The sequence below is a fragment of the Hemitrygon akajei genome, unplaced genomic scaffold (assembly GCF_048418815.1).
Source record: "Hemitrygon akajei unplaced genomic scaffold, sHemAka1.3 Scf000041, whole genome shotgun sequence".
Classification (NCBI taxonomy): domain Eukaryota; kingdom Metazoa; phylum Chordata; class Chondrichthyes; order Myliobatiformes; family Dasyatidae; genus Hemitrygon; species Hemitrygon akajei.
In genome coordinates this window covers 3,587,013-3,612,585 of record NW_027331927.1, presented here as the reverse complement: position 1 = coordinate 3,612,585, position 25,573 = coordinate 3,587,013, and the positions used below count along the sequence as shown (strand labels likewise).

Here is a 25,573-nt window from a genome sequence, read left to right as displayed (position 1 = left end):
TGTCGTGGGCAAAGTACTGGAGAGTTTAACATCGGTAGCTGAGCGAAGGGCGCTGAGTAGGCTACGGTCAATTATGGAAAACTCTGAACATCCTCTACATAGCACCATCCAGAGACAGAGAAGCAGTTTCAGCGACAGGTTACTATCGATGCAATGCTCCTCAGACAGGATGAAGAGGTCAATACTCCCCAATGCCATTAGGCTTTACAATTCAACCGCCAGGACTTAAGAACTTTTTAAAAGCTATTATTAATGCTTTTTGAGATAGTGATTTAGATGCATATCATATTTTTTACTGAGTTAAGTATTGTATGTTATTAGTTTTGCTACAACAAGTGTATGGGACATTGGAAAAAAAGTTGAATTTCCCCATGGGGATGAATAAAGTATCTATCTATCTATCTATCTATCTATCTATCTATCTATCTATCTATCTATCTATCTATCTATCTATCTATCTATCTATCTATCTATCTATCTATCTATCTATCTATCATGAGCTTAGATCATGGATCAACAGATGGCATTATGATATTGTCACCTTTATTGAGACTGGTTTGCAGAGAACTGGCAGCTCAATATTCTGGGGTTCAGTTGTTTTGGAGAGGACAGAGCGTGAGGGATTAAAGTGGTAGGGGTGGTTTCACTACTCAGGGAAACTGTCACGGCAGTGTGCAGTAAAGGCAGATGGGAGAACTCATCTAGTGAGGCTTTATAGGTAGATCGGATAAATAAAATTTGTTTGAACATATTAATGGGTCTGTCTTATAGACCACCCAAGCGTCTACGGTATTTAGAGGAACAAATTAGTACACGCCAGAGAATATTGCAAGAAACATAATTTGTTATAATTTGATTTTAACCTTCCACATACGGACTGGAACTGTAGATGTACACATGTAGTTGACAAATGTCCTCAGGAAAGTTTCATTAATCAGTACATTGAAGTCCCAAAGACTCAAGTGTGACACTTGATCTCCCATTAGGGACTGAGACAGGACAGACGTAACAGAAGTTTGTTTAGCGAAACTGTTTGCATCTGGTGATCACAATGCCATCAGATTCAAAGGAAGTATGGAGAACGATGGCTCTGCTCCGTGGTATTGAGGCTCTGGTATAGAAAAAAAATACGTACGAAAAAGCTGGATGAACTCAGCAGGTTGGGCAGCATCCGTTGAAAGGAGCAGTCAACGTTTCGGGTTGAGACTCTTTGTCAGCACTAAAGAAGGAGGGGGCAGGGGCCCTATAAAGAAGGTGGGGGGAGGGTGGAAAACCAATCAGAGGAAGGATCGAATTCTTGAACATCGAATTCTGCAATTTCCAGTAATTCCCTCCCTCTCCCTTTCCCCATCCCACCTTCACTCTGTCTCCTCTTCTAGCTGCCTATCACCTCTCATGACTCTGCCTCCTTCAACTACCCATAGTGCTTTCCCCTTCGATCCCTTCTTCACCTCTCCTGCCTATCCCCTCCCTGCTTCCCCTCCCTCACCCTTTGATCTTTCCTCTGATTGGTTTTCCACCCTCCCCCACCTTCTTTATAGGGCCCCTACCCCCTCCCGCTTTAGTCCTGATGAAGGATCTCCACCCGAAACGTTGACCGCTCATTTCAATGTATGATGCCCGACCTGCTGAGTTCATCCAGCTTGTTTGTACGTCTTGATTTGACCACAGCATCTGCAGTGTACTTTGTGTTTAGAAAAAAAAATAGATGCATAACCGGTGCAGGCAGGTAGGAAAAAATTGAGGTACTTATGGAGTTGAGAAAATGCAAGATAAGATTGAGGAAAGAAACCAGGAAGGCTATAGGGTGGCATGAGGTTGTCCTAACAGACAAGGTGAGGGATCATACAGATGTTTTAAAAGCAAAAGGATTTCAGGGGACACAATTGATTGTCTGGATAATCAGAATGACAATGTACGCATGGAGCCAAAACAGATAAAGGAGTTCTTCAGTGGATTTTTGCTTCTGTGTCCACTCGTGAAAATAATCTATAGAAGTGAGACAAAGGAGAAGTGAGGCCACGGGTGTTATACAAATTACTGATGAGAAAGTGTTTTGGGCAGATTGGGCAACCTCTAGTGTATAAATCCCCAGTGACTGAGAAGTTCAGTCCTTCAACCACGATGTAGGTGGATGCAGAAATTGCAAGGATGTAACCGTTATGTTTAAATTATGTTCAAAGACAGGAGAGCTACCAGTCGACCGGAGGATAGCTAATTTTGATCAACTGTTTAAAAAAGGCTCCAAAATTAAACCAGGAAATTATAGGCCGGTGCACTTGACATCAGTTGTCTGAAGACATTGGAAGGACTGGATATAGGAGTATTTAAATAAACAGGACTGATTACGGATATCCAACATGACTTTGTGTGTTCTAGACAATCTATTGAGTTTTTCAAAGAGGTTACAAGGAATGTTACCAGGAAAGTTGATGAAGGCAAGGCTCTAGATATTGTCTACATGGACTTTAGCAAGGCATTTGGCAAGGTCCCGCATAGGGTGTTGACCAATAAATTTCACTCTGTTGGCATTCAAATTGAGTTAGTAAATGGGAGTAGACATTCGCATAGAGGAGGAAGGCAGATAGTGGTAGCAGATGGTTGCCTCTCTGACCCGTGACTTGTGGATTTCCAGAGGGATCGGTGCTGATATCCGTCGTTGTTTGTCATCTATATCAATGATCTCGATGATAATTAGATTATCTGGATCAGCAAATTTGCGGATGACACCAAGGTTCGGGGTATATTTGACAGCGAGGAAGACTATCGGAGCTTACAGCAGGATCTGCGCCAGGTATAAAAATGTCTGATAATGGCAGATGGAGTTTAATGCAGGCTTGTGAGCTGTTACGCTTCAGCACGATCAACCAGGGTGGGACTTACACAATGAAGGGTTCGGCACTGAAGGGTGCGGTAGGACAAAGGCATCCGGGAATACGGGTCCATAATTCATTGAAAGTGGCAGCACACCTAGATAAGGTAGTAAAGAAACCTTTGGCACATTGGCCTTCATAAGTTAAAGTATTCAGTACAGGAGACTGCATGATATAAGACAGTTATGAGGCCTAATTTGGAGTATGTTTTCAGTTTATGTCACCTACCCACAGGAAAGATGTAAATAAGGTTGACAGAGTACAACGAAAATTTACAAGGATGTTGCTGCGATTGGAGGACCTGAGTTATAAGGGAAGATTGAATAGGTTACGACTTTGTTCCTTGGAACGCAGAAGATTTGGGGGAGATTTGATGCAGGTCTACAAAATCATGAGGGGTATAGACAGAGTAGTTGGGGTTGAGGGATGAGCCTAGTGAGAGTTAGGTTAGAAGACAGAGGGGAGAGAGGCTCCCATTTTTAATCGACAAACAACTCCCCCCTCCCCCATGCTCATTTCAATCAGTGCGTCCTTCCCTCCCTGTCGACCATTTTAACGTATGTGACAATTTTTAGTGAGAGTATCACTCCCTCCCTCGGTAAAACTTCTGCCCATTTGGAATAAATGACTTTTAAGAGAAATAAATTCGACAAGTATTTCCGGTGGGGTGTGGAATGAAACCGTGGGCGAGGAGGGTTCTTGTGACAATAGTTGTCCGGATGGAAATGCAAACATCTCTCTCAGTTTTTTTTCCAGTTAGTGGAAATATATAGTCGAACGTGTTGCTTTAATTTCAGCAGAAATGCGGCTCCCTGTACCTGAACAGGCGAGGGAGGTTTGAGCTGAAACTCTATCCATGTCAGGCAGACCTGCTTACACAAAGGGCGGAGTTCAGACCTTCCCAGAACCCGGACTGGATCAAATCCGCAGCCTGGGACTCGCTGAGTTAAACAGAGAAACTCCGCCCCACTGGTTGCGGTGAAAGAAAAAGGAGAGATCCACACGGAAACCCGGACAGAAAGGTTAACGCAGCCTGTTTGTTTCCCTCTTTAGCGTTGCTACATTGACCCCACTCCCGCCTCTTCCCGCTGTCAGACCCGTCCTGAGCCGGTGAGACTTAGTGTGACCCGGACTGCGGCAGTCCCGCTCTACCCCGGCTCACCCGGCCCTGTCCATCTGTAATGAGCGACGGACACATCACAGCCGAGTGGCCTCGGGAGCAGCAGCTCAGACTCAACTCTCCATACAGGGTGAGGACATCGGTGCAGGAGCATTGTTGGTCACCGGGGAAGTCGGACTGTGATTTGCTGGGACCACACAGAACGCCGGCCGGTTACAACATCAGAGGTAAGTGTTGTCTATGATTCTGCACAACTATTCAGCGTTTAGAGCGAGGCTCGGCTTTGGTCGATATCGGGAGTGAATTACTGTCCAAATGGATTAAGAGAAACGATGTCTTTGCCGTCAACCAGAAATATCCTCCTGGGTGATTTCTACTGAATGTGAGCAGAAAGCATCTTTCACCCCGGTAGTGAGATGTGAAATATCCCATAGGGCCCGGTGAGACCCGTCACGGATCTCTCTCAAACAAGAGAAATCAGCAGATGCTTGAAATCTGAGCAACACAAACAAAATGTTGGAGGAACCCTACAGGCCAAGCAGCGTCTATGGAGAAAGGAACAGTCGACCTTCGAGACCCCAGCTAATGGATTTTACATCGCGTCATTGGTTCTATCGCTCTTCCCTGTACCACAAAGAGTTAAACTTTCTTCACGCTTGAATGACAGTGTTTTCACCGGAACACTGGAATTTAGAAAGATGAGAGGGGATCTGATTGAAACATATAAGATTATTAAGGGATTGGACACGCTAGAGGCAGGAAAAATGTTCCCGATGTTGGGGAAGTCCAAATCGGAGGCCACAGTTTAAGAATAAGGGGTAGGCCATTTAGAACAGAGTTGAGGAAAAACTTTTTCACCCAGAGAGCTGTGGATCTACGGAATGTTCTACCTCAGAAGGCAGTGGAGGCCAGTTCTCTGGATGCTTTCAAGAAAGAATTAGATAGAGATTTTAAAGACAGCGGAGTCAAGGGATATGGGGAGAGGGGAGGAACGAGGTACTGATTGCAGATAATCAGCCATGATCACATTAAATGGCGGTGATGGCTCGAAGGGCCGAACGACCTACTCCTGCACCTTTTGTCTATAAAACTGTACCATCCGGCATCAACAAACATTCCACTCTCAAAAGCACTGAGATCACACGTCCCCTCCATTGCGATGTTTGTTTGAGACAGAACGTACACTGTGCTAAAGAACAAGACAAGGAGAGGCTCGTTGATAAGGCTGTGGGTTTAGTTAATGATTACCATCAGGAGCTGACTGAACATTAACCAGGGTGTGTTCATTACTTACAGAACCCGTAACACAGCCTCACTGGGACAGGGTGGTATCAGAACCTGGAGCCGCGGTACAACTTAAGAAGCTCTATATACTGAAATATAAACATCACAAAGGCAGTTAGCCACTTAAATGAGACTGAGAACTTATTTGGCTGTTCAACAATTGAACTGTAGCGAATCGCTTTTGAATGAATTAATAATTCCCTTCAGCTAATTGAATGCATCGACTACCTGTGTACGTCCCAGGGGAGACCGGTGTAGTTGGAGGTGTTATCGGAAACGCCACAATTTCAACCCAGCTCCGAATCATCAGCAAAGGCTCGGAAGGTGCGAGCTTCCCGCATCTCGGAACAGTCCCCGGGCTACTGCTTGCAGTAACAGGAGGCCGATCCGTCCACACTCGGGGCTTTACTGATCCCCGACAGAGGGAACTGAGGATTCGCTTTACTTATTCCATCGCAGGCGGGGTCGACACTATCTGTCTACCCTTTACGATATTTCGGTAGGTAGCTGCTGGGAGGGGGCGTAATTATGAGAATTCCTCACACTGCAGTTTATAGCGGGGGGGGGGGGACGGCGGGCAGGGGTGTAAAGAGGTGATGGTTCCATTATCTAGTCGGTTGTTGGGACCTGTTGTGGATCACTGCCTGCAGTCTTGATTCCCTTCTGTCAGAAGTGTGTGGATAACTGGGAGATCAAAAGAAGGTTTAACAGAGAGACGTCTGCACCGTGTGAGTTGTCCTGTGAGGAAACGTCTGTGATCTTGGCTTTTCTCAGTGATTGAGAAGAATTCGACATGACCTAAGTTTACAGGGTGGTGTATACGTTGCAGTTTTTAAAAAATAACAATGTACTTGATTGTATCCGTAGTAGTTTGGTAAAATCAGTGGGGTATTTGCTGAGAAATAAAGTATCCTGCGGCGTATTGACAGGGACGTCGACAAAATAGTTCCTGTTCTGGCAGGAACTGAAAGCAGTTGAAGACAGTCTCCCTCCTCTTCTCCCTCCACCCTTCTCACCCCCTCTCTCCGCCCTCTCCCTCTTTCTCACACCCCACTCTCTCCCCACTCTCCTCCACTCTCCCCCCTCTCTCCCACTCTACGATCCCCTTTCCCCCTCCCCCCTTCTCTCTCCCCATCTCCCCTCTTTCCCCATCTCCCCCTTCCCCCTTCTCCCCCCTCTCTCCCCCTCCCCCTCTCTCCTCCCTCTCTCTCCCCTCTGCCCCTCTCTCCCCATCTCTCTGTCTCCCCTTCCCCTTTCTCCCCCCTCTCTCTCCTCCCCTCTCTGGAATGGCCTCCTCAATATTCAGCAGAAGCAGTTTATTACAATTAATTCTGTAATCTCTGCATTGTAAATATCACTGTCAGGTGCATGTCTGTTTTCCTTAAAAACACACACACACACAGTAAAAAGCATTCATGTCCGTAATGCCACACCGTTTTAAAGACGATATCGAACAGGATAAACACTGGAAATCCTCTCCTGACGAGGGACGTATTGAAACATCACAACGTTCCCCACCCAGTACGGTCTCTGTGTGTACTTGGTGCCGAGCTTCTGTTTCTGTTCCAGCGAATCCGAGTACCTGAACTTAGTGGGTGCAAACAGTAAGTGAACACACCGTGAGCGAGATTCAGTTGATAACACACATATAAACCTGGGCTTCTCATCAGTCAGCATGTAATTCCACACCCTGCTCCACAGCACATTATATGACACAAAAGCTGATTCAAGCAAATGATTCTACTGGGCTGTTCGGTCCAGGCTTCCTATTGTGCCTCAGTGCCCGGTGACACAGATTACATCCAGTATCTGTCCACAACTCGATCCGCTCCAGGGAGCAACCGCGACCCGCATCCCGGCTCCGTTCAGTTCGTGTCACAACACTAATTCATTGCAACACGCTCAGAATGCTGGAGGAACTCAGCGGGCCAGGCAGCATCTATGGAAATCAGGACAGTCGACATTTTGGGCCGAGACCCTTCGGCAGCACCGCGTTGTGGAACACCTACACGTTGTCTGCCAGAAAAAGCTGAAGCTCCCAATGGCCAGCCATTTTAATTCCACTTCCCATGCATATTCCGACATGTCAATCCCTGGTCTCCTCCACTGTTGTGGTGAGGCGACATTCAGACTGGAGGAGCAACACCTTATATTACGTCTGGGTAGCCTCTAACCTGATAGCATGAACATTAATTTCTCAAACTTCAGGTAATAGCTCCCCCCACTTCATCATTCCCCATTCCCCTTTCCCTCTCTGGCCTTAACTCTTTACCTGCCTATTGCCTCTCTCCGGTGCACTTTTCTTTTTCCCTGGCATTCTGTCCTCTCCTATCAGATTCCCACTTCTCCGGCCGTGTATCACTTTCACCAATCAATTTCCCAGCACTTGATGTCATCCCTCCCCCTCCCTGTTTCACCTATCACTTTCTGCTTCTTCCTCCAACCCCCTTCTCTCTCCTTCTAGCTCTGACCCAACATTTTGCTTTTTTTTTTGTTTTCTCCAGTCCTGCTGAAGGGTCTGGGCCCGAAATTTCGACTGTACTCCTTTCTGTAGATGCTTCTTGGCCTGCTGAGTTCCTCCAGCATTTCGTGTTTGTCGTTTGGATTTCCAGCTTCTGCAGACTTTCTCTTGGCATTAATTTATTGTATACTTGGGGATCAATTTATTTTCAGACTAAAAACGGCAGTGACAGCTAAAGGCAAAGATCGCTGTGGGCTTATTGGAAAGACACAGCAGCAGGACGGGCAATGTGAATTCGGGTGAAAAGTTATGCTTTTAGAATAGTATTTTCTTTTGAACTCTGGACCTTCAATTTCACCAGATTTAACTGTGCTTCCACTGCCTGGAGCTCCACTGATCGCAGAGTCAGCCCTTTTATAAAGCAAATTTCAACATTTGTCCACAATGGGGCCAGTAAAATAATGGGCAAGGCGGCAACTGTGTCGAGATTACAATCTGGAGTTAACCAGTCCCTAAAGAGTACAAACAGACAAGAATATATTTAACCTTCATATTAGTGTTCACTTGCCAGAGATCAGTGACCTGATCAATCAGATAAAATTATCACTAATGGGTCTATTTGCGTTCCTCCCGTTCAGATCCCTGAAAGTTGCCTCACGGGAGTAGGGGGGGGGGGGGGTGCTATCTTTACCGAATGATGAAAACCCCTCTAACATTAAATTCACTGGATGTGTTTTTGTCAGCCAGAGGATGTTGAAGTGAGATTTAATAAAAGTCACATGCTGAATTTACTGTGACCGACCCAGTTCAATTTGTGATCTCTGCGCCTTAATCCTGCCTCTCACCTGTAACATTTCACTCACATGTCCGTCAAGGACCATTACACTGCAGAGATTACAGAATTATTTGCAATAATCTGCTTCTCCTGAATATTGAGGAGGCCATTCCAATGAGATACTAGACCCAGAGAGAAAAAAAACAATTCAACTGTCTACAACTGGCGATAGCCAGTTTCAGTTCTCCCACAACAGAGCCTATTTTGTTCACGTCCCTGTCAAGACGTCGCGGGATACTTTATGTCTCATCAAAGACCCCACTGATTTAACCAAACTGCTATGGATGCAATCAAGTACATTGTTTTTTTAAAAAGCTGCAATGTTTACACCACCCTGTAAACTTAGGTCATGTCGAATTCTTCTCAATCACTGAAAAAAGCCAAGATCACAGACGTTTCATCACAGTACAACTCACAAGATGCAGATCACTCTCTGTTAAACCTTCTTTAGATCTCTCACCTACCCACACACTTCCGACAGAAGGGAATCAACACTGCAGGCGGTGATCCACAACAGGTCTCTACAACCGATTATATAATGGAACCATCAGCTCTTTAAATCCCCCCTCCCCTCGCTATAATCTGCAATGTGGGTAGTTCTCATAAATTCACCCTCTCCCCATAGCTACCGACCGAAATGACGCCTAGGATGGACAGGTAGCGTTGTTACGAACCCCGTAACTGGGTCACCAGAAAAGATTGAGAGGTCCTTTGAAGTCTGATGATACGATTTTTAACAGTATTTATTAGTAACAATACACAAAAATAATATCAATGCAAACATACAGATAATATACATCGTCAATACTAAATCTAAAAGTGCAGGTATAATAATAATCAATAAGAAATAGCTCTATCGTTGTTTAGGGGATAAATGTATTGTCCGATGTAAATATAAAAGTCACTCAGTTCATGCAGGCTGCAGCCTTTGTTTGGAGAGAGAGAGATTTGGAGAAACTTGCCAATTCCTTTTATGATTTCGATCTGTCAGAGTCTCGTTAGTGTGGCCGTTCACTTGTGGCCTCTCCTTTAGCTAAGCCGTTTTATCCTCTTTTATCCTTACTCACGGGGTCTCAGATGTCAATCAGGTTGGGACGATGCAATCCCTCAACCAGACCACTCTGGTCGTCCCCTGAGGGCTTCAATGAATAGTACAGTACTCAATACACAATTCCGTCTCCAAGAGACAATGGCCGTTATCCGTGGCTTTGTCTCGCTGAGGCCAGGACACATTCCAAAACCTTGTGGATTCTCTCTCATTTCCTGGGTCCCAGACCCGAATTAATTGCGATCTTGCGATTCTCAAAAAGGCGACTTTGTACCCTTCGGCCCCTCAGAGTTGTGGCACATTCGTAACAGTGTAGATCCCGCCAGCGAAGGAATAAACAAAGCGAATCCTCGGTTCCTTCGGTCAGCGATCAGTAAAGCCCCTGGTGTGGAGAGGCCGGCCTCCTGCTGGAAACAGTAGCCCGCGGACAGTTCCGAACATCTGGAAGCTAGCTCCTTCCTAGCCTTTGCTGTTCATTCGCAACTGCATTGAAAGTGCAACGTTTCCATTAACACTTCCAACTCCACCAGTTTACCGCAGGGCATGCACAGGAAGTTAATCTAATTAGTCAAAGGGAATTATTATTTCTTTCAAAAGCGATTCACCTACAGTTCTACTGTTGAATACACCAATACGTTCTCAGTCTCATTTCAGTGTTCACAGAAGTGGGTGACTGCCTTTGTGATGTTTATATTTCAGTATATAGAGCTTCTTACCGTGTACCGCGGCTCCAGGTTCTGTTACCACCCTGTCCCAGTGAGGCTGTGTTACGGGTTCTGTAAGTAATGAACACACCCTGGTTAATGTTCAGTCAGCTCCTGGTGATAATCATTAACTAAACCCATAGCTTTATCAGCGGGTCTCTCCGACTCCTAGTCCTTGGAACAGGGTACGTTCGGTCTCTCAGAAACATCAGAATGGGGATGAAATGTGATCTCAGTGATTTAGAACGTGGAATGTTTGTTAATGCTAGACGGCGCAGTTTGTAATATCGCAGAAACTGCTGATTTCCTGGGATTGTCACCTTCAACAGTTTCAGTTTGCGGAGAACAGCACAGAAAAAAAGTAAGGCTGCGGCAGTTCCGTGAGCAAAGACTCCTTATGAATGAGAGAGATGGAAGGGAAAAGGCCAGACTGATTCTATATGTCAGGAAGACGACAGTATCTCAAATAACCACGCTACAACAATAGCGTGCAGAGAGGCATCACTGAATGTGTAACATGTCGAAGACTGAACTGGGCGGGTTACAGCTGTAGAAGACCACGGATATACACTCAGCGGCCACACTATTAGGTACAGGAGGTGACAGTGAGATGTACTGCATGAAGTTTTATTTCAGATAGTCTTAAGATACACTCTATCTTTGCGCAAGGTAGCACAAAAAACATACAGAGAGGAAAAAATAAACAAGTGCCGAGCTCTTGATTCCGTTTCCAGTGAATCTGAGCACTGAATTCTCTGGGTCCAGACAGTGAGTGAGAACACCCTGCGGAACGTTTAGTTGAGATCACGCTCAGCAACCCAGACCTCACACTAATCAGGATGTAACTCCACACCCCGCTCCCCAGTGCTTGAACTGAAGGACACGAAACCTCAGTCAGGCAAATGGTTGTATTGTGTTGTTCGGTACCGGCTTACGATTGTACTTCGGTGCACAGTGACAAAGATTACATACAGAATCTCTTTCCAATTCAGTCTGCTCCAGGGATCCTGTTTCCTTTCGGTTGGTCCGATCGAATTAATTTATTGTTTAGTTCTGGATCAATTTATTCTCCAACTGAAAAATCCAGTGACAGCTGAGGGCAAAGTTCAATATGGGTTTATTGGAGAGACACACCAGCAGGACGGACTCTATCAACTCTGGTTGAGAATACTTTTCCTTGTGAACAGTGGACAGTCGCTTTCGCCAGATGTGACTGTACCCCATCTGCTGCAGTTGTACTGATATCAGAGTCGGTCCGTTTATAAAGCAATCTTCAATATTTGTCCACAATGGGACCACTATAATAATGGGCAAGGCAGCAACGGTCTGGAGATAACCACGCCCTAAAGAGTACAGCAAGATAAGAATATATTTCCACATTCAGATCAGTGTTCACTTACTGGAAATAAATAAAATTATTAATCAGATGAAAATATGACGCATGGGTCTGTTTACTTTCCTCCCGCTGGTGTGCTTCCACGCCCTCAAATTTATAGATACCGGAGCCGTTTCTCCTTACTGTGTGATGAATATTCTGTCTCCTGAATATTGAGGACGGTCATTCCCATGACACACTAGACCCACAGAGAGAGGGAAGACATCTCAACTGTCTTCAACTGGCGGTGACTGGTTTCAGATCATCACACAACAGGAACTATTTTGTCCACGTCCCTGTCAAACTCCGCAGGATACTTTATGTTCCGTCGAAGTTCCCACTCATTATACCAAATTACCGCGGATACAATCAAGTATATTGTTGTTTAAAAAAAAAACTGTAATGTATACAAGCCCCTGTTTTATGTCACACCACAAGTCAAGATCACAACAGATTCCTCATACAAAAACTCTCAGGGGCAAATATCTGTCTGGTAAACCTTCTTTTGATTTCCCACCTAGCCACTGACTTCTGACAGAAGCGAAACAGCATTGCAGACGGTGATCCACAACAGGTCCCACCAACCTACTATATAATGGAACCATCAACTCCTTACACCGACTTGCCCCGCGACCACCCCCCGCCCCGGCTGTAATCTCCAATGTGGGTGGTTCCATGCTTTTGAGCACCAACAGAAATGCCGTCTAGGATGAACAGATAGTGTCAATCCCGCCAGTGAAGGAATAAACAAAGCGAATCCTCAGTTCCCTCGGTCGGGGATCGGTAAAGCCCCGAGTGTGGGCGGATCGGCTTCCTGTTACTGCAAGCAGTAGCCCGGGGACAGTTCCGAGATGCGGGAAACTCGCACCTCCCGAGCCTTTGCTGATGATTCGGAGCTGGGCTGAAATCGCGGCGATTACAATAACACTGTCAACTGCCCCGTCATCCCGCGGGACATGCACAGCAAGTCGATGCATTCAATTAGATGAAGGGAATTATTAATTCATTTAAAAGCGATTCGCTACAGTTCTAATGTCGATCAACACAATACGTTATCAATCCCATTCGTGTTCATAAAAGTGTCTAAATATCTTTATGATGTTTATAATTCAGTATATGGAGCTTCTTACCGTGTACCGCGGCTCCAGGTTCTGTTACCACCCTGTCCCAGTAAGGCTGTGTTACGGGTTCTGTAAGTAATGAACACACCCTGGTTAAAATTCAGTCAGTTCCTGGTGATAATCATTAACTAAACCCACAGCTTTATCAGCGGGCCTCTCCCTATCCTGTTCTTTAGTAAACGGTAGGTTCTGTCTCCAGCAAACATCACAATGGAGATGAAATGTGATCTGGATGACTTTTAGGGTGGAATGTTTGTCAGTGCCAGACGGTTCAGTTTGAATATCGCAGGAACTGCTGAAATCCTGGGATTGTCTGGTTCAACAGTCTCAGTTTTGCGGAGAATGGTGCTGGGAAATAAATCAGGTTGCGGCAATTCTGAGAGCAAAAACATCTTAGTAATGAGAGAGGTCGGTGGAGAAAGGCGGGATTGATTCAATCTGCCAGGAAGGCGACAGTAACTCAAATAATCACGTTACTACTGCACTGTGCAGAGAGGCATCGCTGGACGCGTAACGTGTCGAAAATTGAACTGAAAGGGCTACGGCAGTAGAAGATCACGGACATAGAGTCAGTGGCCGTATTACTAGCTACCGGAGGAGCACAATACAGTGCACACAGACATTTGTTATCAACAGCCAATGAGATTTAAATCAGCAAGTTTTATTTTAAATATCACTGACAGATACTTGCTGTCTTTGCTGGAATAGCACACTCACTCCTGCAGAAAAATCAGGCGGATCCGCAAAGCCACACAATTTTAAAGACAGAAATGAAATGGTAGAAAAACTAGAATTCCTGCCATCACAAGTGGACGCATTAACTCATCGTAAAGTTGCCCACCCAGTACAGTCTCCGTGTTTCCTCTGTGCTGAGCTGCTGATTCTGTTTCCAGCGAATCCGAGCACCTGTATCTCACGACAAATCGATCAGCTCCAGGGAGCAACCACGACCCGAATCCTGGTTCAGATCGGGTGCTGTCATATCGCATTAATTTATTGTTTACTTTGGGACCAATTTACTGTCAGACTATAAACTCCAGTGACAGCTGAGGGCAGAAATCGCTGTGGGCTTATAGGAAAGACACAGCAGCAGGATGGGCCATGTGAACTCTGGTAAAAAGTTATGATTTTGGAACAATCTTTTCTTTTGAACACTGGACATTCCCTTTCGCCAGATTTAACCGTGTCCCGGCAACCTGCAGCAGCACCGATCTCAGTCAATAACTTTATAAAGCAAACTTAAATATTTGTCCACAATGGGGCCATTACAATGATGTGCAAGGCAGCAGCTATGTGGAGATTGCAAACTGGACATAGCCACAGCCAAAAGAGTACAACATATTTCACCATCAGATTAGTGTTCACTTACTGGAAATAAATAAACTTATCAATCAGATGACTTTCATGACTACCGGGTCTATTTACATTACTCCCGTCGGTGTGTTACTCCGCTATCACCATTACTTTACAAATACTTGAGCTGTTTAAAGAAGAGGAAGTGCTGGCGCTATTAAGGATAGTGGATAAGTCTCCGGGACCTGACAGGATATTTCCTCGGACTTTGAGGGAAGTTAGTGTAGAAATAGCAGGGGCTCTGACGGAAATATTTCAAATGTCATTAGAAACGGGGATGGTGCTGGAGGAATTGCGTATTGCTCGTGTGGTTCCATTGTTTAAAAAGGGTTCTAAGAGTAAACCTAGCAATTCTAGGCCTGTAATTATGACGTCAATGATGGGTAAATTAATGGAAAGTATTCTTAGAGATGGTATATATAATTATCTGGATAGACTGGGTCTGGTTAGGAACAGTCAACATAGATTGGTGCGTAGAAGGCCATGTTTGACAGATCTTTTTGAATTTTTTAAATTAAAAAAAATTTATTACATTTTTAGAAATTTACAAAGAATAAATGTGGTGATAAAATAGTAAGAAAAAGAAAAATAATATTAACCCTCCCCCCTCCCCTTAACCCTCCCCCCCTTAATCCTCGTCTAAAGAAAGAAAAAAAAAGAAAGAAAGAAGAGAAAGATTGCCTGGATACTGGAGGATCCCCACATGCTCCATGAAGTTCAAAATAATTTTACTATTTATTTTTACTTTCCCCAATTACTTTATAATTTTATCTTCAAAGGTCCTATGTATTTAATCCTATCTTTTGTAGGTATGGGAGCCAAATTTTCAAAAATATATCATATTCATTTTTTTTAGATTGTATGTAATTTTTTCAAGTGGAATTCAACTATGTATTTCATTATTCCAATGATCCATAGTTAAATATAAATCAGATTTCCAAGTAACTGCGATAACTTTTTTGGCTACTGCCAATGCAACTTTTATAATTTTTTTCTGATACTTATTCAATTTAAGTTTCGGTATTGTCCCTTCAATGTATCCTAATAAAAATAATCCTGGACTATGTGGGAGTTGTACTACAATAATTTGTTCCAATAAAAGTCTTAGATTTATCCAAAATGGTTTACTTTTAAAACAAGACCAAGTAGAATGTAAAAAAGAACCAATTTCTTGATTACACCGAAAACGTTGGTCAGACATATTTGAATTTAATCTATTTATTTTCTGTGGTGTTATATATAATTGATGTAAAAAATTATATTGTATTAATCTAAGTCGAACATTTACTGTATTTATCATACTATCAGAACATAATCTTGACCAGCTTTTTCCATCAATTTTAACATCCAAATCAGATTCCCATTTTTCTCTTGATTTATGAATTCCTGATTTAATTGTCTGTTTTTGAATCAAATTGTACATACAAGTTGTAAATTCTTTAATTTTTACTTTTTGAACTAATATTTCTATTTCACTAGGTTTTGGCATCAACATTGTTTGACCCAGCTTTTCTCGTAAATAAGCCTTCAATTGAAAATAACAGAAAAGAGTGTTCTTTGATATTTTATATTTATTTTTTAATTGTTCAAATGACATCAATATACCTCCTTCAAAACAATCACCTATATATTTAATCCCCTTTTGGAACCAATTATATAAAAGTTTATTATCCATTGTAAAAGGAATAAGCCTATTTTGAATTAAAGTTATTTTTGCTAATAAAGATTTATTTATCTCATCGTCCATATTTACCTTATTCCATAAATCAATCAAGTGTCTTAATATAGGAGATTCTTTTTTTCCCCCATATCCATATGGATTCCCATTTATATATAAAATCTTCTGGTATGTTTTCTCCTATCTGATCTAATTCTATTCTAATCCATGCTGGTTTTTCTTCATCAAAAAAAGACGCAATAAATTTAAGTTGATTTGCTTTATAATAATTCTTAAAATTTTGAAGTTGTAACCCTTCTAATTCAAATTTACATGTAAATTTTTCCAATGATATTCTTGACATCTTTCCTTTCCAGAGAACTTTCCTTACATATTTATTCAGTTCTTGAAAAACTTCTGAGGTAATTGTATTGGTAAAGTTTGGAATAAACATTGCAATCTGGGAAATATATTCATTTTTACAGCATTACCTATTAATGTTATTGGTAACATCATCCATTTATCAAGATCCTCTTTTATTTCTTTTAATAATGGCAAATAATTTTGTTTATAAATTTTTTTTACATCATTATCAACTCTAATACCTAAATATTTTATCCCATTTATTGACCATCGAAATTGAGTTACTAATCGACATTGATTATAAATTCCTTATGTAAGGGGTAAAATTTCACTTTTATCCCAATTTGCTTTATACCCTGATACTTTCCCATATTCATCCAATCTAAAAGATAATCTTTGCAAAGATTGCAATGGGTTTGTTAAATGAATCAAAACATCATCAGCAAATAAATTAATCTTACATTCTTCTTGATTATCTCTAAAGCCCCCAATGTCTGAATCTGTTCTAATTAATTCAGCTAATGGTTCCCTTGCCAATACAAATAAAGCAGGTGATAATGGGCAGCCTTGACGAGTTGACCTCGTTAAGCAAAATGGTGTTGAAATCTGACCATTTGTAACTACTTTAGCTTGAGGATTAGTATTTAAGGTTTTAATCCATTGTATAAAAGATTTTCCTAACTCATATTTTACCAATACCTTAAATAAAAAATCCCATTCCAATCTATCAAATGCTTTTTCTGCATCCAAAACAACTGCCACACTCATTTCCTCTCTTTTTTGTGCCAAAAGAAATATACTAAGTAACCGGCTTATATTATCCATTGATTGTCTGTTTTTAATAAAACCCGTTTAATTCATATGTATTAATTTTGGTAAATATTTAGATATTCTGTTAGATAAAATTTTTGCTATTATTTTATAATCTGTATTCAACAAAGAAATAGGCCTATATGATGTTGGCTTTAAAGGATCTCTATCTTTTTTTGGCAAAATAGTTATAATCGCTTTATAAAAAAGATTGTGGGAGTTTATGCATTCTTTCCACTTGATATATTTCTGCCATAAAAGGAGGAATTAATCAATCTTTAAATTTGTTATAAAATTCAGGAGGAAAAACATCTTCTCCTGGGGATTTATTACTCTGAAGTGATCCAAAAGCTTCTTCAACCTCTTTTAATGTAAAGGGCATATCGAATCCTTTCTGCTCTTCCAAATTTAAATTTGGAAGGGTTATTTGTGATAAAAATGTATCTATCTCAGCAATCTTATTTTGTGATTCTGATTGATACAGTATAAAAAATTTTTAAAGTTTCATTAATTTTTAAAGGTTTATATGTAACTTTATTTACACTTGTTCTAATTGCATTTATTGTTTTAGAAGCCAGTTCTGTTTTCAACTGCCAAGCAAGAATCTTATGTGATCTTTCACCTAATTCGTAATATTTCTGTTTAGTTCTCATAATTACTTTTTCTGTACGATATGTCTGAAGTGTATTATATTGTAGTTTTTTATTAACAAGTTGTCTTCGTTTTTCTTTTGTCATATATCTTTGAGATTCTTTTTCTAACTTTATGATATCTTTTTCTAATTGATCTATTTCTGCCAAATATTCCTTCTTAATTTTAGATGTATAACGTAATTTGACCCCTTAAATATGCTTTCATCGCTTCCCATAATACAATTTTATCCTCAAGTGAATGTAAATTTGTATAAAAAAATTGAATCTGTTTTTTCATAAAATCACAAAAATCTTGCGTTTTAATAAAATTGAATTAAATCTCCATCTATAGATCGATTTCTCCTTATCCATCATTATCATTGTCATTATCAAGGGGGTATGATCTGACAGTATTCTTGCTTTATATTCCACACTTTTCACTCTACCTTGAATATTTTTTGATAATAAAATAATCAATCCTTGAGTAAGTTTTATGTCTATTTGAATAAAATGAATAATCTCTTTCTGTTGGATTAATTTTTCTCCATATATCAATCAGGTTTAAATCTTTCATTAATGATAAAGTTAGTTTTATTACTTTTGATTTTGTAGCAACTTCAGTTGACCTATCCAAAACTGGATCTAAACAAAAATTAAAATCTCCACCTATTAATATTTTATCATGTGCATCAGCCAAGTTCAAAAAAAAAATCTTGTATGAATTTTACATCATTTTCATTTGGTGCATAAATGTTCATAAAAGTCCATAATTCTGAAAACATTTGACAATGTATAATCACATATCTCCCCACAGAATCAATTACTACATTTTGTATTTTCATTGGTAAAGATTTATTAACGAAAATTGCAACTCCTCTCGATTTTGAATTAAATGAAGCTGCAATGACATTTCCAACCCAATCTCTCTTTAATTTCTTATGTTCTGTTTCTGTTAAATGTGTTTCTTGTAAAAAAGCCAAATCGCCTTTCATTTTCTGAATATATGTTAAAACTCTTTTTCTTTTCACAGGTCCATTAAGTCCATTGACATTAAAAATTAAAGTATTAAGTAAATTAATCATTCATAATACCTTGGGAACTCTTTAAAATTCTCCATGTTGCTATGACTCTCTCCCCAACCATCCAGGCAAAAAAGAAGAAAAATAGAAGAAAGGTAACAAATATATAAGAAAATATCCCAAAATACCTCCCCCCACTAATGTTGCGAATAAAAAGAACACAACATTACCCCCCCCCCCCATTTTACGGGTCATGGCAATCGCCATGATAGTACACGTGAAACTCGCAGCCATCGATCAGGAGCTCCTCCACCTCGCCCGCAAAAAAAAAAGAAAATAATTAATGTCTCTACTCCTAATTAATACTCAACTATTTTTTTTCCTTATAAATGTCTGTCAAGTCCAACCTTGTTTCAGTCTTCATCATTAGTCCACTTCATTTCTATAATTCTTTACTCCTCTTCGTGGACATCAAGTAATTCTTGTACAAATTTCTCCGCTTTCTGGTAGTCAACGAAAAAGCTTCTTTCTTCGTTATCCAGGAAAATTATCAATTTTGCTGGGTAGCTCAATAAAAATTTATAGCCCTTTTCCCATAAAGTTTTTTTCACTGGATTAAATTCCTTCCGCCTCTTCAGAAGATCGTAACTTATGTCTGGATTAAAAAAAACTCTTTTCCCTTCTATTATCAATGGCCCATTTCTCTTTTTAGCACCTTGAGTAGCTGCCTTCAAGATCAATTCTTTATCTTTATCAAGCAAATTTATCAAGCAAATTTCTTTATCAAGCATTTTATCAAAATTGATCTTGGATTTTGATCTTGCTGAGGTCTTGGTCTTAAAGCTCTGTGTGCTCTTTCAATTTCAATTACTTGGCTTCCTTCTTTCATTGCCAAAATTTTCGGAATCCGTTCTTGAAAGAATTTTATTGGATTTTCTCCCTCTGTACCTTCCATAAGACCAACAATTTTATTATTATTTCGTCTTCAAGCGCATCTATTTTGTCCAACATCCGTTTTCTTTTTATTGTCCAGGCAAGATTATTGTCTTCTATCTTATCTATTCTTTCAGTATTTTCTTCCACTTTTACTTCCATTTCTTTAACTTTATTATCCATCTTCTTTTGTTTTTCCACCACATTAACGAGTGTATTCTGCATCCTTCTTATAGCTTTTAATTCATTCATAATATATATCAGAATATATATGACTTTTATGACTCCTTTAATCTCCATTTTCTTTTCCTCTTCTTCCTCTGAATTTCCCAAAGAGTCCGATATAATTCCAGTTTCCCTTCTAGCCGTAGTTGGGATTTGTAGTTTTGTTACTTTTGCTGATATCTTTTCATGCATACTTGTTTCTTCGCGCATGCATTGTTCTTGCCGTTTCTCTTAGAGACCGCCGACATTGCTGCAACTTCCTGTCCCGCATCATCAGAAGTGCCATGCACTTCGCCGGGAGGAGATCCAACTTGAGTCCGAGGCTTTGCCGATACGGTTAGGCCTTTTTCCCCGCCGATTTGCGCAGTCTTCGAAGTAGTAGCTTTCTTCTGTTTCGGTTTAGGAGCCATATCAAAAGATAGTCCTGAGTTATTTATAAATAGTTTCTACTAGATATTTGTTAACTCTTCTTCATTTAAACCTTATTTCATTACTTTTTACGAGGGAGCTGGATTCCGAACGTCTTGATCCTACGTCATCACGCGACGTCCCCAGATCTTATTGAATTTTTGAAGAGGTTACGAGGAAAGTTGACGAGGGTAAAGTAGTGGATGTTGTCTATATGGAGTTCACTAAGGCCTTTGACAAGGTTCTACACCGTTGGTTAGTTAGGAAGGTTCAATCGTTAGGTATTAATATTGAAGTAGTAAAATGGATTCAACAGTGGCTGGATGGGAGATGTCAGAAAGTAGTGGTGGATAACTGTTTGTCAGGTTGGAGGCCAGTGACTAGTGGTGTGCCGCAGGGATCTGTACTGGGTCTAGTGTTGTTTGTCATATACATTAATGATCTGGATGATGGGTTGGTAAATTGGATTAGTAAGTATGCTGATGATACTAAGATAGGTGGCGTTGTGGATAATGACGTAGGTTTTCAAAGCTTACAGAGAGATTTAGGCCAGTTAGAAGAGTAGACTGAAAGATGGCAGATGGAGTTTAATACTGATCAGTGTGAGGTGCTACATTTTGGTAGGACTATTCAAAATAAGACAATCATGTTAAATGGTAGGGCATTGAGGACTGCAGTAGAACAGGGTGATCTAGGAATAATGGTGCATAGTTCCCTGAAGGTGGAATCTCGTGGATCGGGTGGTGAAGAAAGCTTCTGGTATGCTGGCTTTTATAAATAAGAACATTGAGTATACGACTTGGGGTGTAATATTAAAATTGTACAAGGCATTGCTGAGGCCAAATTTGGAGTATTGTGTACAGTTCTGGTCACCGAATTATAGGAAAGAGGTCAACAAAATAGAGTACAGAGAAGATTTACTAAAATGTTACCTGGGTTTCAGCACCTAAGTTACAGAGAAAGGTTGAACAAGTTAGATCTTTATTCTTTGGAGTGTAGAAGGTTGAATGAGGACTTGATAGAGGTATTTAAAATTATGAGGGGGATAGACAGATTTGACGTGGATAGGCGTGTTTCCATTGAGAGTAGTGGAGATTCAAACAAGAGGACATGAATTGAGAGTTGGGGGTAAAAGTTTAGGGGTAACACGAGGGGGAACTTCTTTACTCGGAGAGTGGTAGCTGTGTGGAACAAGGTTGCAGTGGAAGTGGTAGAGGCAGGTTCAATATTGTCATTTTAAAAAAAAGTTAGATACGAACATGGACAGGAAAGGAATGGGGGGGTTATGGGCTGAGATCAGGTTGGTGGGACTACGTGAGTGTAAGCATTCGACACGGACTAGAAGGTCTGAGATGGCCTGTTTCCGTGCTGTAATCGTTATATGGTTATATGTGAGGTGATGGACATTCAGATGAAGTAGAGCTTGTACAATGAATGGCAAGGCACGGACAAATGCATAGTTCACTGAAAGGCAGGATGGTGAAAAAAAGCGTTTAGCATGCTTGCCTTCATCTGTTATGGTGTAGAGTTTAGGAGCGGGGGATTATTTGCAGTTAAGTAATTTGTTGTTGAGACCACTTTTGGAATATTATCTACAATTTTTTTTACCCTGTTATAGGAAGGACGCTGTCAAGTTGGAGAGGGTGCAGAATGAATTTACAAGGATGCTTTTTGGACTAGAGGGCCTGGGTTACAGAGAGGTTGGCCATGCTGGACCTTTATTCCTTGGAGAATGAGAGGTGACCTCAGAAGTTTAAAATCATAAGGGGTATTGATAAGGTGGATTGTCATTATTGGAGAGTTGGAGAGCACAAAATGAGAGGTCACAGATGGAGGGGAGGAGGGGAAAAATTGAAAAGAGACCTTGGGGATAACCTCTGTACATGGAGGACGGTGAGTATCCGGAAGAAGCGACCAGAGGAAGTGTTTGAAGTGGGTTCAACTGCAACATTTAACAGGCATTTGGACGAGTACATGGAAGGGAGAGGCTTGGAGAGTTATGGGCCAAACTAGACAACTGGGACTATCAGGGAGGATGCTGTGGTTGGTATGGACCAGTTGAGCCGAAGGGCCTGTTTAGATCGCATTACTCTAGGATTCCATAATTCTAAAGTGACACAAGTTGCATCCCAGTGCAAATAGTTTTACTTGTACACATCGTTCTGCTATCAGTCACTGGTGTCTTTCCACGGCTCCTGGCATCCAAGGTTTTACTCATACACATTGTGGATCATGCTATCTATCTGCCTTGTTCTGCTATCAGTTACTTGTGCTTTCTCTGGGCTCCTGGATTACAAGGTTCACTGCTCTTCATGAAGCGTAAATTCCTGCCATAGGTGATGCTGGTGCCGTTTTCCTTCAATAGATATGGGCCTGCGATGGCTTCGCTGTCTTGTCACAATTGCTTACTACTTAATGTCTGGGTGGAATCAGCCTTGCCTTTGGGACTAGTTATGCCTTAGTTGTAGCCTTTCATAAAGTGGCTTGACCAATGGATGGCAGGGTGGGTGGGCCACTGCTAATTTAACTTTGAATACAATTCTCTGGTTAAAATAGAAGCAAAAAGCCAAGGTCCTTGAGTATACTTCTCTTTGTTTCTCCTATTGTAGGCATACATAGACCAGGTTGAAATGCCCTGAAAATCAGATGCTTTCAGTAGCTGTACTAACACGTTACCTTCCCTGCACTGCCATATATTCAGTTACTAATCAATGGTTAATAATAGATCATCTTCCATAGTATCAATAACCTGTGAACTTAAACTGAATGTTGACCGAGATGGGGCCTTCCTCTTTAGAGCAAAGGGGGAGGAGATGTGATTTGATAGAGGCGTATAAGTTGATAAGATGCATAGATAGAGTGGACAGCCAGCAACATTTTCCCAGAGCACAAATGACTAATAAGATGGGGCATAATGTTAAGGTGATTAGAGAAAAGTTTAGGGGATTGTCAGAAGTAGTAATTTTTAAAAGAAAATGGTGGGTGTATGGAATGCACAGCCTGGGTGGTGATAAGGGTCGATGCATTACTGAGATTTAAGAGGCTTCCAGATAGACACATGGATGAAATAAAAAAATGGAGAGCTATTTGAGAGAGTAGGGGTACATTGATCTTGGAGCAGATTAAAAGGTTGGTGCAACATCATGGGCCAAAATGCCTGCATTGTGCTATATTGCTCTATGTCTGGCCCAGCTCAGTTTAAGCCCCGAGAGGAGTGATGAAAGCTGTGAAGCGAGGTGGAATAAAGCCTTTGGAATAATATATCTTTAATGCACCGAAAGAAACTATACGATTTTCAGTTTAATGACAGATGGTATCCTATAGGTAGATTTGTTTTTCTGCTGGGATGGAATGCTTCAGGTCAATTAAACTTTCAACAGTGTGTAGGGCCCTGCCTATTCCTTACCTCACCACCATTTTGAGGTTAAAATTACAAAGCATTAGTGAACCTCATTACAGTTTAAACTTCTCATTCTTCTCAAGCATCATGTAAATGTAAAGTTTTCTTTGAATTAATCCATATTTTTTCTCTATTTCAGGTGAAAGATGAGAAGACATCGGCGATTCTATGTGAAAGTAGTGCTGGGTGTTTTGATTACTCTGGGATTTTTCTTCATGTTCTGGGATAATGACCAACGTCGAGAGACTGATGATGTTGCAGAAACTGTTCATCGCAAAGATCTGCCCAAGGTTGTTACTGCTGATGCAACTAAATCAGTGCACAAGCCGAAGTGCCACGCGAACACGACATTGTTGCACCTGTCCTCATTTGATCAACAGGAAGAGCACATAAAAAACTTCTTGATGTATAAACACTGTCGAGAATTTGACATGATTCAAAATGTCCCAGACAAATGTGGTGGTCGAGAAGGATCTCAGAATGTCTTCCTGCTCCTGGTGATCAAATCTCACCCTTTCAACCAGGATCGGCGGGCAATGGTAAGGAAGACCTGGGGCAAAGAACGCGAATTCAATGGGGTCCTAATTAAGAGAGTCTTTATCTCTGGTGTCTCTCCTGACCAAAAAGAAAGTAGGAAATTGAATCAGCTGTTAGCAATGGAAAACAGAGAACACAGAGATGTCCTACAATGGGATTTCTTGGATACCTTTTTCAACCTCACCCTCAAACAATACAAGTTGCTGCAGTGGGTCGGTGAATTTTGCCCCAGTGCTAAATTCATCTTCAATGGAGATGAAGATGTCTTTGCCAACACCGATAACATGGTTGATTACTTGCTAGGCATGAAGGTTCACCAACACCTTTTTGTGGGCCGTCTCATTTATGGGTTTGGGCCCAAACGCCAGAAGTCGAGCAAGTATTATGTGCCAGAAATAGTGACCACTATCAAGTCTTACCCACCATACGTTAGTGGAGGAGGCATACTTATGTCTGTGTATACAGCTCATATCATTTACCACATAGCCCAAGACCTTGAACTATACCCCATTGATGATGTATTTTTGGGGATGTGCCTGGCCAAGGCTGGACTAGCCCCACGCTCCCATAGTGGATTCAGGGCAGCTGGTATCAGTGTTCCTTCAACCCAAGATGACTCTTTCAATCCTTGCTATTACCGTGAGTTACTGCTAGTGCACCGTTTTCAGCCTTTCAAACTGCTACTGATGTGGGATGCGGTGCATGATGCTAATCTGAATTGTGCTCATGCTTCCCAGAAGTCTGCATCCACGAAAAGGACCGCATGAGTCATGAGAGAATGTAGCAACTGTTGGAATGTAATGCAGTTTGTAAACATGTGTTAATCAGTTGTTTATGCAATGTAAGAAGGTTAATTCCTAAATTATATTGGAGGATACATTAATTCATAGGGTTGGTGCCTTTCTACATTCCACAAATGTTTGTAAAGCTGTCAGGTGTCATCACTCAGCCTAATTCTTACTGAACCCATAATGACATTACAATATTGATAGGCGCACCACAATTTAAGTCAATTGTAAAGTTATTCCAAGTGAGCAGTCCTTGTTGCATTGCGTGCAGATAGGTACAGCATGTTCACTTGGGGCATTTGTATAATAAGCCACCAATAAAATTTTTAGTAGCAGTTATATCTGTGTATTTTTTTCTTGCCGTTTCTTACATGTCCCTTGCAAAATATGAAAGACACAAATGTGTTTCTTGGTCTGGAACTGTGAGGACAACAAAGAATCTAGATCTAAAATTGTCTCAGGGTTGGAGGAATAGAGAAACTTATGGTCATCACTTCTGTAGTCAAATGTCAGCCTGCATTGTGTCTGTGTAACTACATATCAAATAGAAGCACACACGCAGGAGATGGCTTTAACTGGAGTATTCACATTGCAGAGAGGGAAAGAGATCAATGAACATGTGCGGAC

The 25,573-nt window shown here is 41.2% G+C and overlaps 1 pseudogene; it reads left to right on the top strand.

The window, feature by feature from the left end:
* The first annotated feature begins 3,920 nt into the window (after positions 1-3,920).
* On the top strand, positions 3,921-25,252 carry LOC140720381 (N-acetyllactosaminide beta-1,3-N-acetylglucosaminyltransferase 3 pseudogene; annotated as a pseudogene).
* The last annotated feature ends 321 nt before the right edge of the window (positions 25,253-25,573 follow it).